We start from the raw sequence: 10,753 nt of genomic DNA, 5'->3' as shown, positions 1-10,753 counted from the left end.
CATACCAATGAGAGAATTTAATAATTTCCCATAAATTTTCTCAATTTTCTATTTCGTTCGACGATTCTACAAGGGACTTTACCCCGATGGTGTTACTTCAACCATCGAGAGAATAGAAACATCGCCTGACAATCATGATACCGTGGAGATAGCTGAATACACCCGACAGTTCGGTTTCATACCGTTGGGATAGATTCGTTAACTCGAGGTAGTAAACGATCCGTCGGGATTGGATTTTCTTCTGACGCCGCCATTTCACCATCGGGAAAAGTTATATGTTCCGACGATTTTTCCTGCGACTGAGAACGTTTCGTCGAAAATAATGAAAATTCTTGTAGTTTCTTTCACATCAAAAAGTTCTTAGAAATATAAGATCAATCAATTAAATTACTTACTCTAATATTCGTCATACGCTCAATCAATTGAGTTCGAGAAAAGTAATTTTCAAACAAATATTTTAAGGAAAATAATTTTTAGAAAATTTTCCAATAAAAACACTTTTTGGAAATTGAGTTATACACTACGACAAATTAGCCTTTTAATAGCATCTTAGCATAGCGTTTTTTATGAATGGCTATTAAAAAGAAAGAAAAAGAAGCGGGAATGCAAAATTATGGAGCCAGTGGAGAGTCATATCCCCAAAACATGAAAACACCCCATTACATTTTCATTTTTACCTTCATGCGAAAAGTCTTCACTCCCTTCAGTCTTCACGTGTTCTCTCTGTCTTCACATTCTCTCTTCTTTACATATCTTACCTTAGCCTCATCCTTCGCGCTCTTCAACCTTCATTATGGTTCTCTCTGTCTTCTCATTCGTCCTCTCCAATTGTCGTCACTCCATCTATCTCTAGCTCCATCCATCATTGTTCTCTCTCAGTCTTCTCTTTTGCGCTTCTGAGTTCTTTCAAGCATCTTTTACCAGTTTGGCTCCAAAATTCTAACTTTCAACTTCGTTAGAATGCTTTGTGCATCGATTCAAGCGTCTTTGTGCATTGGTGCACTATTTTGAGCAATTTTTAGGTAAATTCATTTCTCCATTTTTCATCTTTGCTTTTGTTCAATCTTCCACTTTTTTTGCTCTTATTTTGTATTTTAAGCTGTAATTTATAGATTTCTGGGTTTGATTCTTAATTTCTTCATCTTGGAGCTATTTATGATAAAAACCCTAAATTGACCCATTTGTACATTTCTTCATTTTTCCACAATGACATGATTGCCATTTTTTAGATAGTCATTAGACTTTCAAATTGAGAGTTAGGAGCCCTAATCTTGAATCATATTGAAATCCTAGTAATTTTTCGTCCATCTTCTCGGTATGAATTCATCCTCGTCACTTTTAGTTTATGTCTCCTGGGCTCAACTTGGATGGTACTTATTTTTGTTTGTTTGTTATTCATTTTTGGGTTTGGAGTTGTATGAAGAGATTCCCCGCATAACATATTGCTAAAACACAAAACATATACTATTTCATTTTCTTGAAAAGTGGGGTTGTTTTATTGTTAGTCTTGTCAATTGTTGTATTGAAAAATACATACTATTTTGCTGATTGTTAAGGTTGAAAGGTGGTTGAGTTTCAAGGGTCTATAACTCTATCTCTTGAACTATTGTATTTTAATAATTAGAATTCTTTTTTGTACTAATAGAGCTTATGTCTTAGTTGAACTGTTTGATATATTGTTTTCTATTAAAGTACTAGTTTTTGTTCCACAATTCATTGGCTCCACTTAATATGGATGTTTTGTTGACATGTATTGAGATTTGCAAGAAGATTTGAAAGCATTTAACTATTGTAGGTATTTTTTTCTCGAGCCATATTAAGAAGAATTACTAAGATAATATTGAAAACTCCATCTAGAAAATGTTCACAAGTGTTTGATTGAGTTTTGTAATGTCATAGAATGATAGATAATACAATGAATACTTGAACATGAGTTTAGCTCCACTGATTAAGGTGTATAGTACAATCAAGAAGTTAGAGGTTTGAATCTTCCTACTCTATATTTATTGAATTCTAAAATAATGTAATGATCACATTTTCTTTTCATATAACATGAATATGTGTATTTCAGAAGTTGCTTTGACAAACTTTTTGAAATCTCTTACATGTTGCAGCAGTAGGTCTTGTCCTCAAAGGAAATCAATTTTCCTTATCATCTTGCTTTGACTCTACTCCACATGATCTTCTCATCTATCTTATGTTTTATACTCGTTAAATTGTTTAAGGTATTATGGATTATTGATATTGTGGGGTTGACATTGAGCAAAAACGATATAGTGCATACTTTAATATTCACATATAAATATATATGAAATAAGAATTTTTTGACTCCAATCTGCATATTATCTCAGGTTCTGAAGATCGAGGAAGGTATGAGTGCAAAAATGTATGTAAAGCTACTCCTGTATATAGGTCTATTTATCAGATATCACATTTACAAATTTGTTCTATATGAATTTTTTGCTTAACACAATGGAAGAATAGTAGAAAAGGTTTATGAATATCCTTGGCATGGATCATGATGAATTAGAATCTCTTAAAGTGTTTGCATGAAGAAAGTAGACTGCAAATATCTTGAATTTTAAGTTGACACGTCAACTCTTGTAGCTATTTTTAAAGTAAAATTGTCTGCCCAAAGCTAATGAAATATATTACTGATTTAGCCTTTAGGTATGGTGCATCTGTAATCCCAATCGGTGCAACTTTTGCAATGAAGCTTTGGCCGGGAGATAGTGCTTACTTGTATATCCCCGTTGTTTTCGCACAAATGCTAAAAGAAATTAGGAGGTTTTAGTAGAATGAGCATCAACGCAACAATAAATATTGATGCATATATTTCCTAATATTTGTTTAATTCATTTTTTATTTATCTTGATACCATCTGAATGGATTCTCAAATGTCCTTTACAGTGTCAATCGTCCTCTTTATACTAGTGCTCAACTCTCTATGTACTTTTGCACCCAACCTCTCAGTTTTCCTTGTTATTATGCGTACAAGTGCCTTGACTAATCATGTTGCTGGAGTGTTCAAGGACTGGGTGGTGGTCTTACGTCTGCTGTTTTATTTGCGGTTGTGGTTTTATTATTTTCAAGCTTACTTAGGTTTATTTGCATGAACTTTTTTATTAAATAACTATTGACTGAACAAGTCTACTATTCTTTTGTATGGTCTTTTAAAGTTACTAATACTAGAAAATGGAAAAGGAGAAGGCAAATGGCAGGAGAGCAATAGAGAAATTTTGTGGTGATATTAAAAAATTGATGAAAATCACCACTATTATGATATTTGACCAGGAAGAGGAAGAAATCTCGTCCCGTCAGATATTTTGCACCAAGTAACACTACAAGAAATATGACATTTCATAGCATTTGGTTATAACATTTTTTAAAATACGCTATGAAATATCAATTGGAAAAAAAAGGCGCGCTAAAGGATAAAAAAAAGAATTGTTTTATTTCATTTTTCATTTCCCTATCGTTGCCTCGAAAGTCTCTTTCGTTACCGATTGAGAATCTTTTTCCTCTGGCCGTGTCCCCCCTCCCTCTGCAGTCTCTATCCTTCCCGTCGATTGTCTGTTTTATTTGTTGACAGCAGCGCCGCAAGACTGGGGGTGGCGACTGAAGCTTGAGGGGGAACATTCTCCATTTTCCTTCTCTCCTTGCCATATCTTTGAGATTCTCACGCTTGAAATCTTTCGTCTTTTTTCTCTTCTACTCCCTCTATGTGCCCAAGGTAAAGAGTATCATGGAGGCTCATCGCACAAACTGAACACGGAAACTCTTTTTCCCTAACTTTTTTGTAATTCTAATTATATTATGACAGATTTCATGAGTTGGGGTTTATTTCTGCTTCGTGGTTCTTTACCTTTTCTACTATGAATTCAATAAATCATTTGTTCTGTGAGATTTTCCTGTGGTTTTTGCTTGTTTATTTGAGTAATCAATCCTTGAGTGTGGGATGAAATTTGAAATATTTGGTGATGATGAATATGATTAGCCTCTGCTTGTTGGTTTTGATTTATTGGATTTGATACACTAATTAATTTTATATTCGATATAGTTCATTGGAACAATAAATTTTAGTCATGAAAACTTGTCGGATTGATTCAGTTTTGAATTGCTTTATGAATCTTGATTGGTCCGATAAGTTGATTTCCTGTTTTTTTTTTTTACATAAATACTAGGTTTCGTTCACTTCGAATATGTCTATGTGTTGGTATTCTTTCTGTATGGATTCTAGATGTGAATTGTTTCATAATTGGAAAAAAACAACATTACTTTTTGGCATTATAAACTTTAGTTTTGGCACTTTTTTTCTTTCGCTTTTATAATTGAGAAACAATATTTTAATTTGGAAGTTTTTGTTTCTTATATTTCTAGCAATTGATAAGGCATAGTTTCCTATCTCAGCCAACTGTTAACCATTGTTAAAGTCATAAGATTCTCACCCAAAAATCCTATGCCTTATATTTTTAGTAAGTTTGGGTTCTCAGTTTTTTGACTCTCTATTGCGCTATGGCTTGTTTCTAGATCTCTTTGTGTCAACATTTTGGTAGGTGATTTCAGAAGTTTATCAGTATCTATCAACATCTATTATTGATAGTTCTAAAATTTTACTATATTTTGTAAATATTTGGTTCATTTTTTTATATTTGAAAACAATTTTTTTATAATATATTTCTTATGATATTTGATTTTTTTTAATATTAACTTTAAAAAATAATTTTAAAAAATTTAGTTTATTATTATATTTAAAAAGTTGATGTTTATAGTTTAAAAACTTTAGTATTTTTAGTTTAATACAAAATTATTGTGATTTTTTAAATATATTTCTTATGATATTTGATTTTTTTAATATTTACTTTGAAAAAATAATTTTAAAAAGTTTACCTTATTGTTATATTTAAAAAGTTGATGTTTATAGTTTAAAAAATAGTTTTAAAAAGTTTACCTTATTGTTATGTTTACCTTATTGTGATTTTTATAATATTTTTCTTATATTTGTTATATATATTTCTTATTGTGATTTTTTTGTTTAAGTTTAATAATCAGTAAAACAATTAGTAATGTATTGTTTGTCTTTTTTTTTTAGAAAATGGTAGACAAATGTTTGAGATTTATATTGTTTACAAATGGTAATATGATTAATGGTATTGATGGGGTTGATTATGGCCAACCACCATTTGGGGATTTTAGCATAAATGTGAACAGTAAAATTGTATTTGAACAATTCATTGAAATGGTTGAGATGTCACTTAGTGTAGATATAAGAACAAATCAGTTAAAAAATAATATATAGACATCTCAATCTAGGATTAGTAAGGTTTATGTCAATCTCTATTCCGAATGAATAAGCTATGAACTTGATGTTCTCAATCGCAATGTCACTCTCGAATTTAGTGCATTTGTACGTAAATGTAAGTAGGATAATTTTGGATATAAACTTGAATACATCCTTTAGTCAGTTTGAAGATCCAACTCAATGTATTGATCCTAATCCGGAATCAATTGCATTGTCATGTGATGATGAAGATATGACGGCTAACAATCAGTACAGAGATTTCAGAACAGAAACGGACGATGAATTTGAAGGGTTGGATTTTGATGGTCGTGAACATGAGTTATCTTTAGAAACATTCAACTATTTGGATATGAATCTACGAGATAGCATTCGAGAACACGACCCAATTGTAGCCTCTTTAGATGTTGACAATACCCAATTGTATAAGGGGATGATTTGTCAAGACAAAGAAATGCTACAACACGTGGTCAAATGTTTTGCTATTGTCACGCACCATATGAGGTTGTGGAATCGACACCGACGATTTGGGCAATTCGGGGTAAGAAGTGGGAAGAAGGTTGCAAATGGAGACTTCATGCAATAAAGAAAAAATCGCATGTCTTGATCGAGATCACTAAGTATGTTGAGCAACATACATGTTTTTATTCAGAACTGAGTCAAAATCACGTGCAGTTGGATTCATCAATGATTGCACTAAAGTTTTGTGATGTTGTAAGAGAAACCATCTATCAATGTAGCACAACTGCAGTCCCACATAAAATCAAAATTTGGATATCATGTTCCTTATCATAGGGTGTGGGAGGCCAAAAGAAAAACGTTGGCTAAAAGTGTTCAGTGACTGGGATGAGTCATACAAATTGTTACCCAGGTGGCTGTATATGGCTAAGTAGACCAATATTGGAAGTGTCGAGTGGAGAGTGAAAAAAATTCTTACTAAAGACCATGTTATCCTAACTTCTGTATTTTGGGCATTTGGTCCTTGTATATAAGCTTTTAATAAATATCGACCGACAGATAGATGGTACCCACTTGTATTAAAAATATCGAGGAAAGTTATTGATTGCTATATCAGTTGATTCGAACGGGCATCTTCTTCCACTTGCATTCGCCATTGCAAATGAGGAGTCTGCAGGCTCATGGGATAGTTCTTGAAACAATCGAGAAAAATTGTAACACACGAAGAGGTGTGTATAATTTCATATCGATATGCTGGCATCATCGCAGCGATGAACAATCCAGCAAATGGTTGGACGGAACCAAAATATCACTATCGTTTCTGCTTATGAAAGTCAGCAACTTCAATAAAAAAATACAAATTTAATACACGAAAAAATTATGTTTATCGTGTCGGGTGTCAATTTCAAATTCGAAAGTTTAATAAAGCCATTGAAGACATTAAAGGGATAAATCAGATCTGTTTGAGTTTTTTTTTTACAACATTGGTATAGAGCAATGGACTTAAGCACACGATGAATGGTTTAGATACAAGTGGATGACGATAAATCTATCAGAGTGCATAAATGGCATCCTCAAAAGAGCTTGAATGTTGCCGATAAATACTCTTGCTCAAATAACATTCTTCAAGTGCATAAATTATTTCGAAAAAAGAAGAAAAGAAATAAGAGCTACTTTGGAGCGTCAAGATAAATACACCCGGTAATATTATATATATATATATAATACTAAGTGGAGTAAAAATTCAGATACGTACACGAAAAATTTAATAAATGGGCTGCAAGATCTAGTAAACATGAAGTACAGTCATACGATGGAAGGTGTGTTTGATGTGAAGACCGGACGTCACAGCCTCAATGCTAAAGGAGGAAATGTTTAAATATTGAGACTAAACGGGTCCGAGCAATACTGTTCATGTAACAAGTGGCAAGCGTTTGACATTCCATGCTCGCATGTTATGGTAGTTTTCTCACATTTTAACATGAACTATGAATATTTTATTGAAGACTTATAAATTTTTAACGTATGCTAGATGTTACTCTCCTCAATTTCAACCTGTATCGCATGAAGATTACTGGATCATACACCCTAATATGCCCATCTTACATGCTGACTCATCGTTGTTGAGAAAACCTGGTAGACTAAAGAGTTCACGTTATCATAACGAGATGGATTGGTCAGAACCAAGCACTCGACTACGATGTGGGTTTTGTAATCAGTTAGGTCATAATCGAAGGAAGTGTCCATCGTTACTAAGACAGGCTCCAGATAGTTAGAGATTTTTATTATTAATACTTTTTATCTTGTAAAACTATTTCAATTGTGTAGATGATATTTTTATTATATATTTAATTTTTTTTATTATAATTTATAAAGTTGTACATTATTCTTTTAATTAAGTTGTACATTATTTAATTGAGAAATAAATAACTTTTTTTTCTTTTAGATCATGACTTTAAATCTAGGACCTATTGATCCTGATGTTTTGTACGACCAAAACCATTCATCGATCCATTGTTGTATGGCAAGATTGTAACACTAGCAAAATATCTTGCAGACGTCGAGAGGCAGTTGTTCAGTAGACTATCCCACTCCACCCCCAAATACTACTGCTACTTCGAACATCTGGATTTTATGGAGTTGCCAGATTGAGATCTGGATTTTATGGAGTTGTCAGATTGGGATTCATTCAGTTAGATTGACATCTCATCACAGTATTGGTCGAGAGATGGAGACTTGAGATGCATACATTTCATATGTTCATTGAAGACTGCACTATCACTCTACAGAACATAGAAGTGTTGTTCGGGTTACCTGTTAATGGTGAGCCAGTCTTCGGAGTGATGTATGATGACTGGTTACAAATCTGTCAACTGTACCTTTATGTGACCCCATCTGTCGATAAAATTAAAGGATCGAGATTAAGTTTGATATGGTTAGGGACACAATTTCGTGAGTTCGCTGATGATGCAGACGAGAAAACCGTCATGAGATATGCACGAGCATATATACTGCAAATGATGAGTGGAAGTCTATTTTCCGACAAATCAAGTAATTTTGTTCACTTGATGTTTCTGCCACTGTTAGCTAACCTCTATGATGTGGGATAGTATTCTTGGGGTGGAGCATGTTTGGCATGGTTGTATAGACAATTGTGCAAAATAACAAAACCTGAAGTTCGTGAGATAGCTGAGCCTCTGATACTTTTGCAACTATGGGTTTGGGAGTGATTTCTAACCATGGCTCCATAGCTACATGTAAATGATGCTCAGTTAGCTGGATGAGCCTACGGTTCTCGATATGTTATTTTAATTCAATTTAATTTTTATATGACTGATCTAGTTAATTCAGAATCTAAATTATCAATTTAAAATTTTAGGTGGAGAGACAAATCTTGTGTGACTAAGACAACCACACATGTAGTCAGCCAGTATAGATACATGTTTGATCTGCTTCAACTTGATCAAGTACATTATTGAACCAAATTGATTATTTTATACAGATTTTTATTGTATTTGTCTTTAATGTTTTTCAATATAATATTTTGTGTTTCAGATTATTTGAGAGCCTTACAAACTTGTTATGCACACTTTGTTCAGTTTCGGTACAAATAGTCAAAACATGTGGCAGACGATAAGTCTTCTAATATGTTTTCATATTGGTGAGTGACATTTTCCTGATAGGGTGATTAGACAATTCCGTTTTCAACAGGATGTCCCATCGTCTTATAATACCGAACCCCTAGTGAATGACATTGATTTAAGAACTGGAGATTGATTCGAAAAAGTTACACATTTGGTAGTGTAATGGCACTATCGTGCAAGGTTTATTGTAGTGGGAGTTTCTAGGGATGTCACTTAAAACTACATCAATGGGTATAATAATATCACAAGGCGTTACGTTACTCGTCCGGGAGTAGCTATGAGTTATCTAATAAATAAATGAATATTATCTAACTATTTTTAATTTAAATTTATTTTAAATATTATCTAATTATTTTCGAACAACAGTAGACTATGTGATCTTGCGAATGATCCAAACTAGGTTCTATATGTAGTGACAAGCAGAGCTATATGGGGGAGATACATTATATGTACGATATATTTTTTGTTCCTCCACAACTCCTAGATGTAGAGGACATGTTCGAGAAGAAGATGAGTTCGATGAGGTTGCCCACAATGTGGAAGAATTGCGCCCTATAATCCAAACACAGAGCCAAACTAATTATGTTAGTCCAATGATGATGATGCCAACATTTGGTTTAGGATATTATAATTCAGAGGCTGGTCCATCATCTTCATACGTGCATGGACATGGTCGCGGTCGTGGAGAGCATAATGAATATTTATATTATGAAACGCCTATAGAGGTATCAAAGCAACATTAAGAGGAACCAGAGCAACCTCAAGTTCAAAGTCGATGACGACAACCAGCTTGAAATCGATGACGTCCACCTTGTGGGACACATTTTTTTAAAATTATTTTTATATAAATGAGATAATAGTTATATTAATACGAATATTTTAATTTACACTTTATTATTTTTAAATTATGGAAGAAAAAATGAATGTGATATTATTTTATATGATATTTTTTAGAGTTAAGTTAATAAGATGGTGATAAAAAATAATAACAAAGTGAGTGAGGTGGAATATAATAAATAATCAAATAAAAAAGGGAGGTGTGATATTAAAATAATAAAATGAAAAATAAAAAAAGGATGGAAATCGAGTCTTGAAGACTCGACATCCTTTGTCAAGTTTACAAAACTCGACAGACTAAATTAAAAAAAAAAAAAAAAAAAGAAGAAGTACAATATTGTTCTAAATTGTTTTGAAACAACAATATTTTTATAAATAGTTTAAAAAACCACAATATTATCCTAATTTTACCGAAAGCAAAAGGCCCCAAAAAAAAGTGGAAAGAGCAAATTAATTAATATCTTTTATTTTTAAAAAGCCACAAAACTCGCCCTTTTCCCTTAATTCCTTCCTATGAAGCATAGACACAGATATGGCTACACAATACGGATACGATTAGATATGACGATTCGTCAATTTCTAAAAAACTAAGATATGAATACGTCTAAAGATGCGTCATTTTTTTTTATATTTTTTCTTAATATATATATTTTTAAAAAATGAGGATACTGATACGTTGAAGATACATTTTTTTCTTTAAAAAAATCTAGGATATAGATAAATTTAGCATACAAGTTAATAACAATAGCACAAAATAGAATACAAATACTAAAATACAATACAAAAAAAACATCTAAGATGTTGAAGTATAATAGTTTAATAAAATGCAATAGAAAAGTGACGCATATTGCAAAAAAGAAGAAGAAGATTAGAAGAAGATTGGTCCATTATTTATTTATTTTTTTCTTTTAGTTTTGGACTTGAGTAGTGAGTTTTTTAAATAAGTTGCCTAATTTTAGATTGAGAAGGATTAGATGAGTTACTTGTCATTTTTCTTAAAAAAAAAAACGTATAG

Source organism: Benincasa hispida, chromosome 7 (assembly GCF_027475165.1).
Source record: "Benincasa hispida cultivar pf3 chromosome 7, pf3_genome.v1.1, whole genome shotgun sequence".
Classification (NCBI taxonomy): domain Eukaryota; kingdom Viridiplantae; phylum Streptophyta; class Magnoliopsida; order Cucurbitales; family Cucurbitaceae; genus Benincasa; species Benincasa hispida.
Note: the sequence above shows the minus strand (reverse complement) of the source record.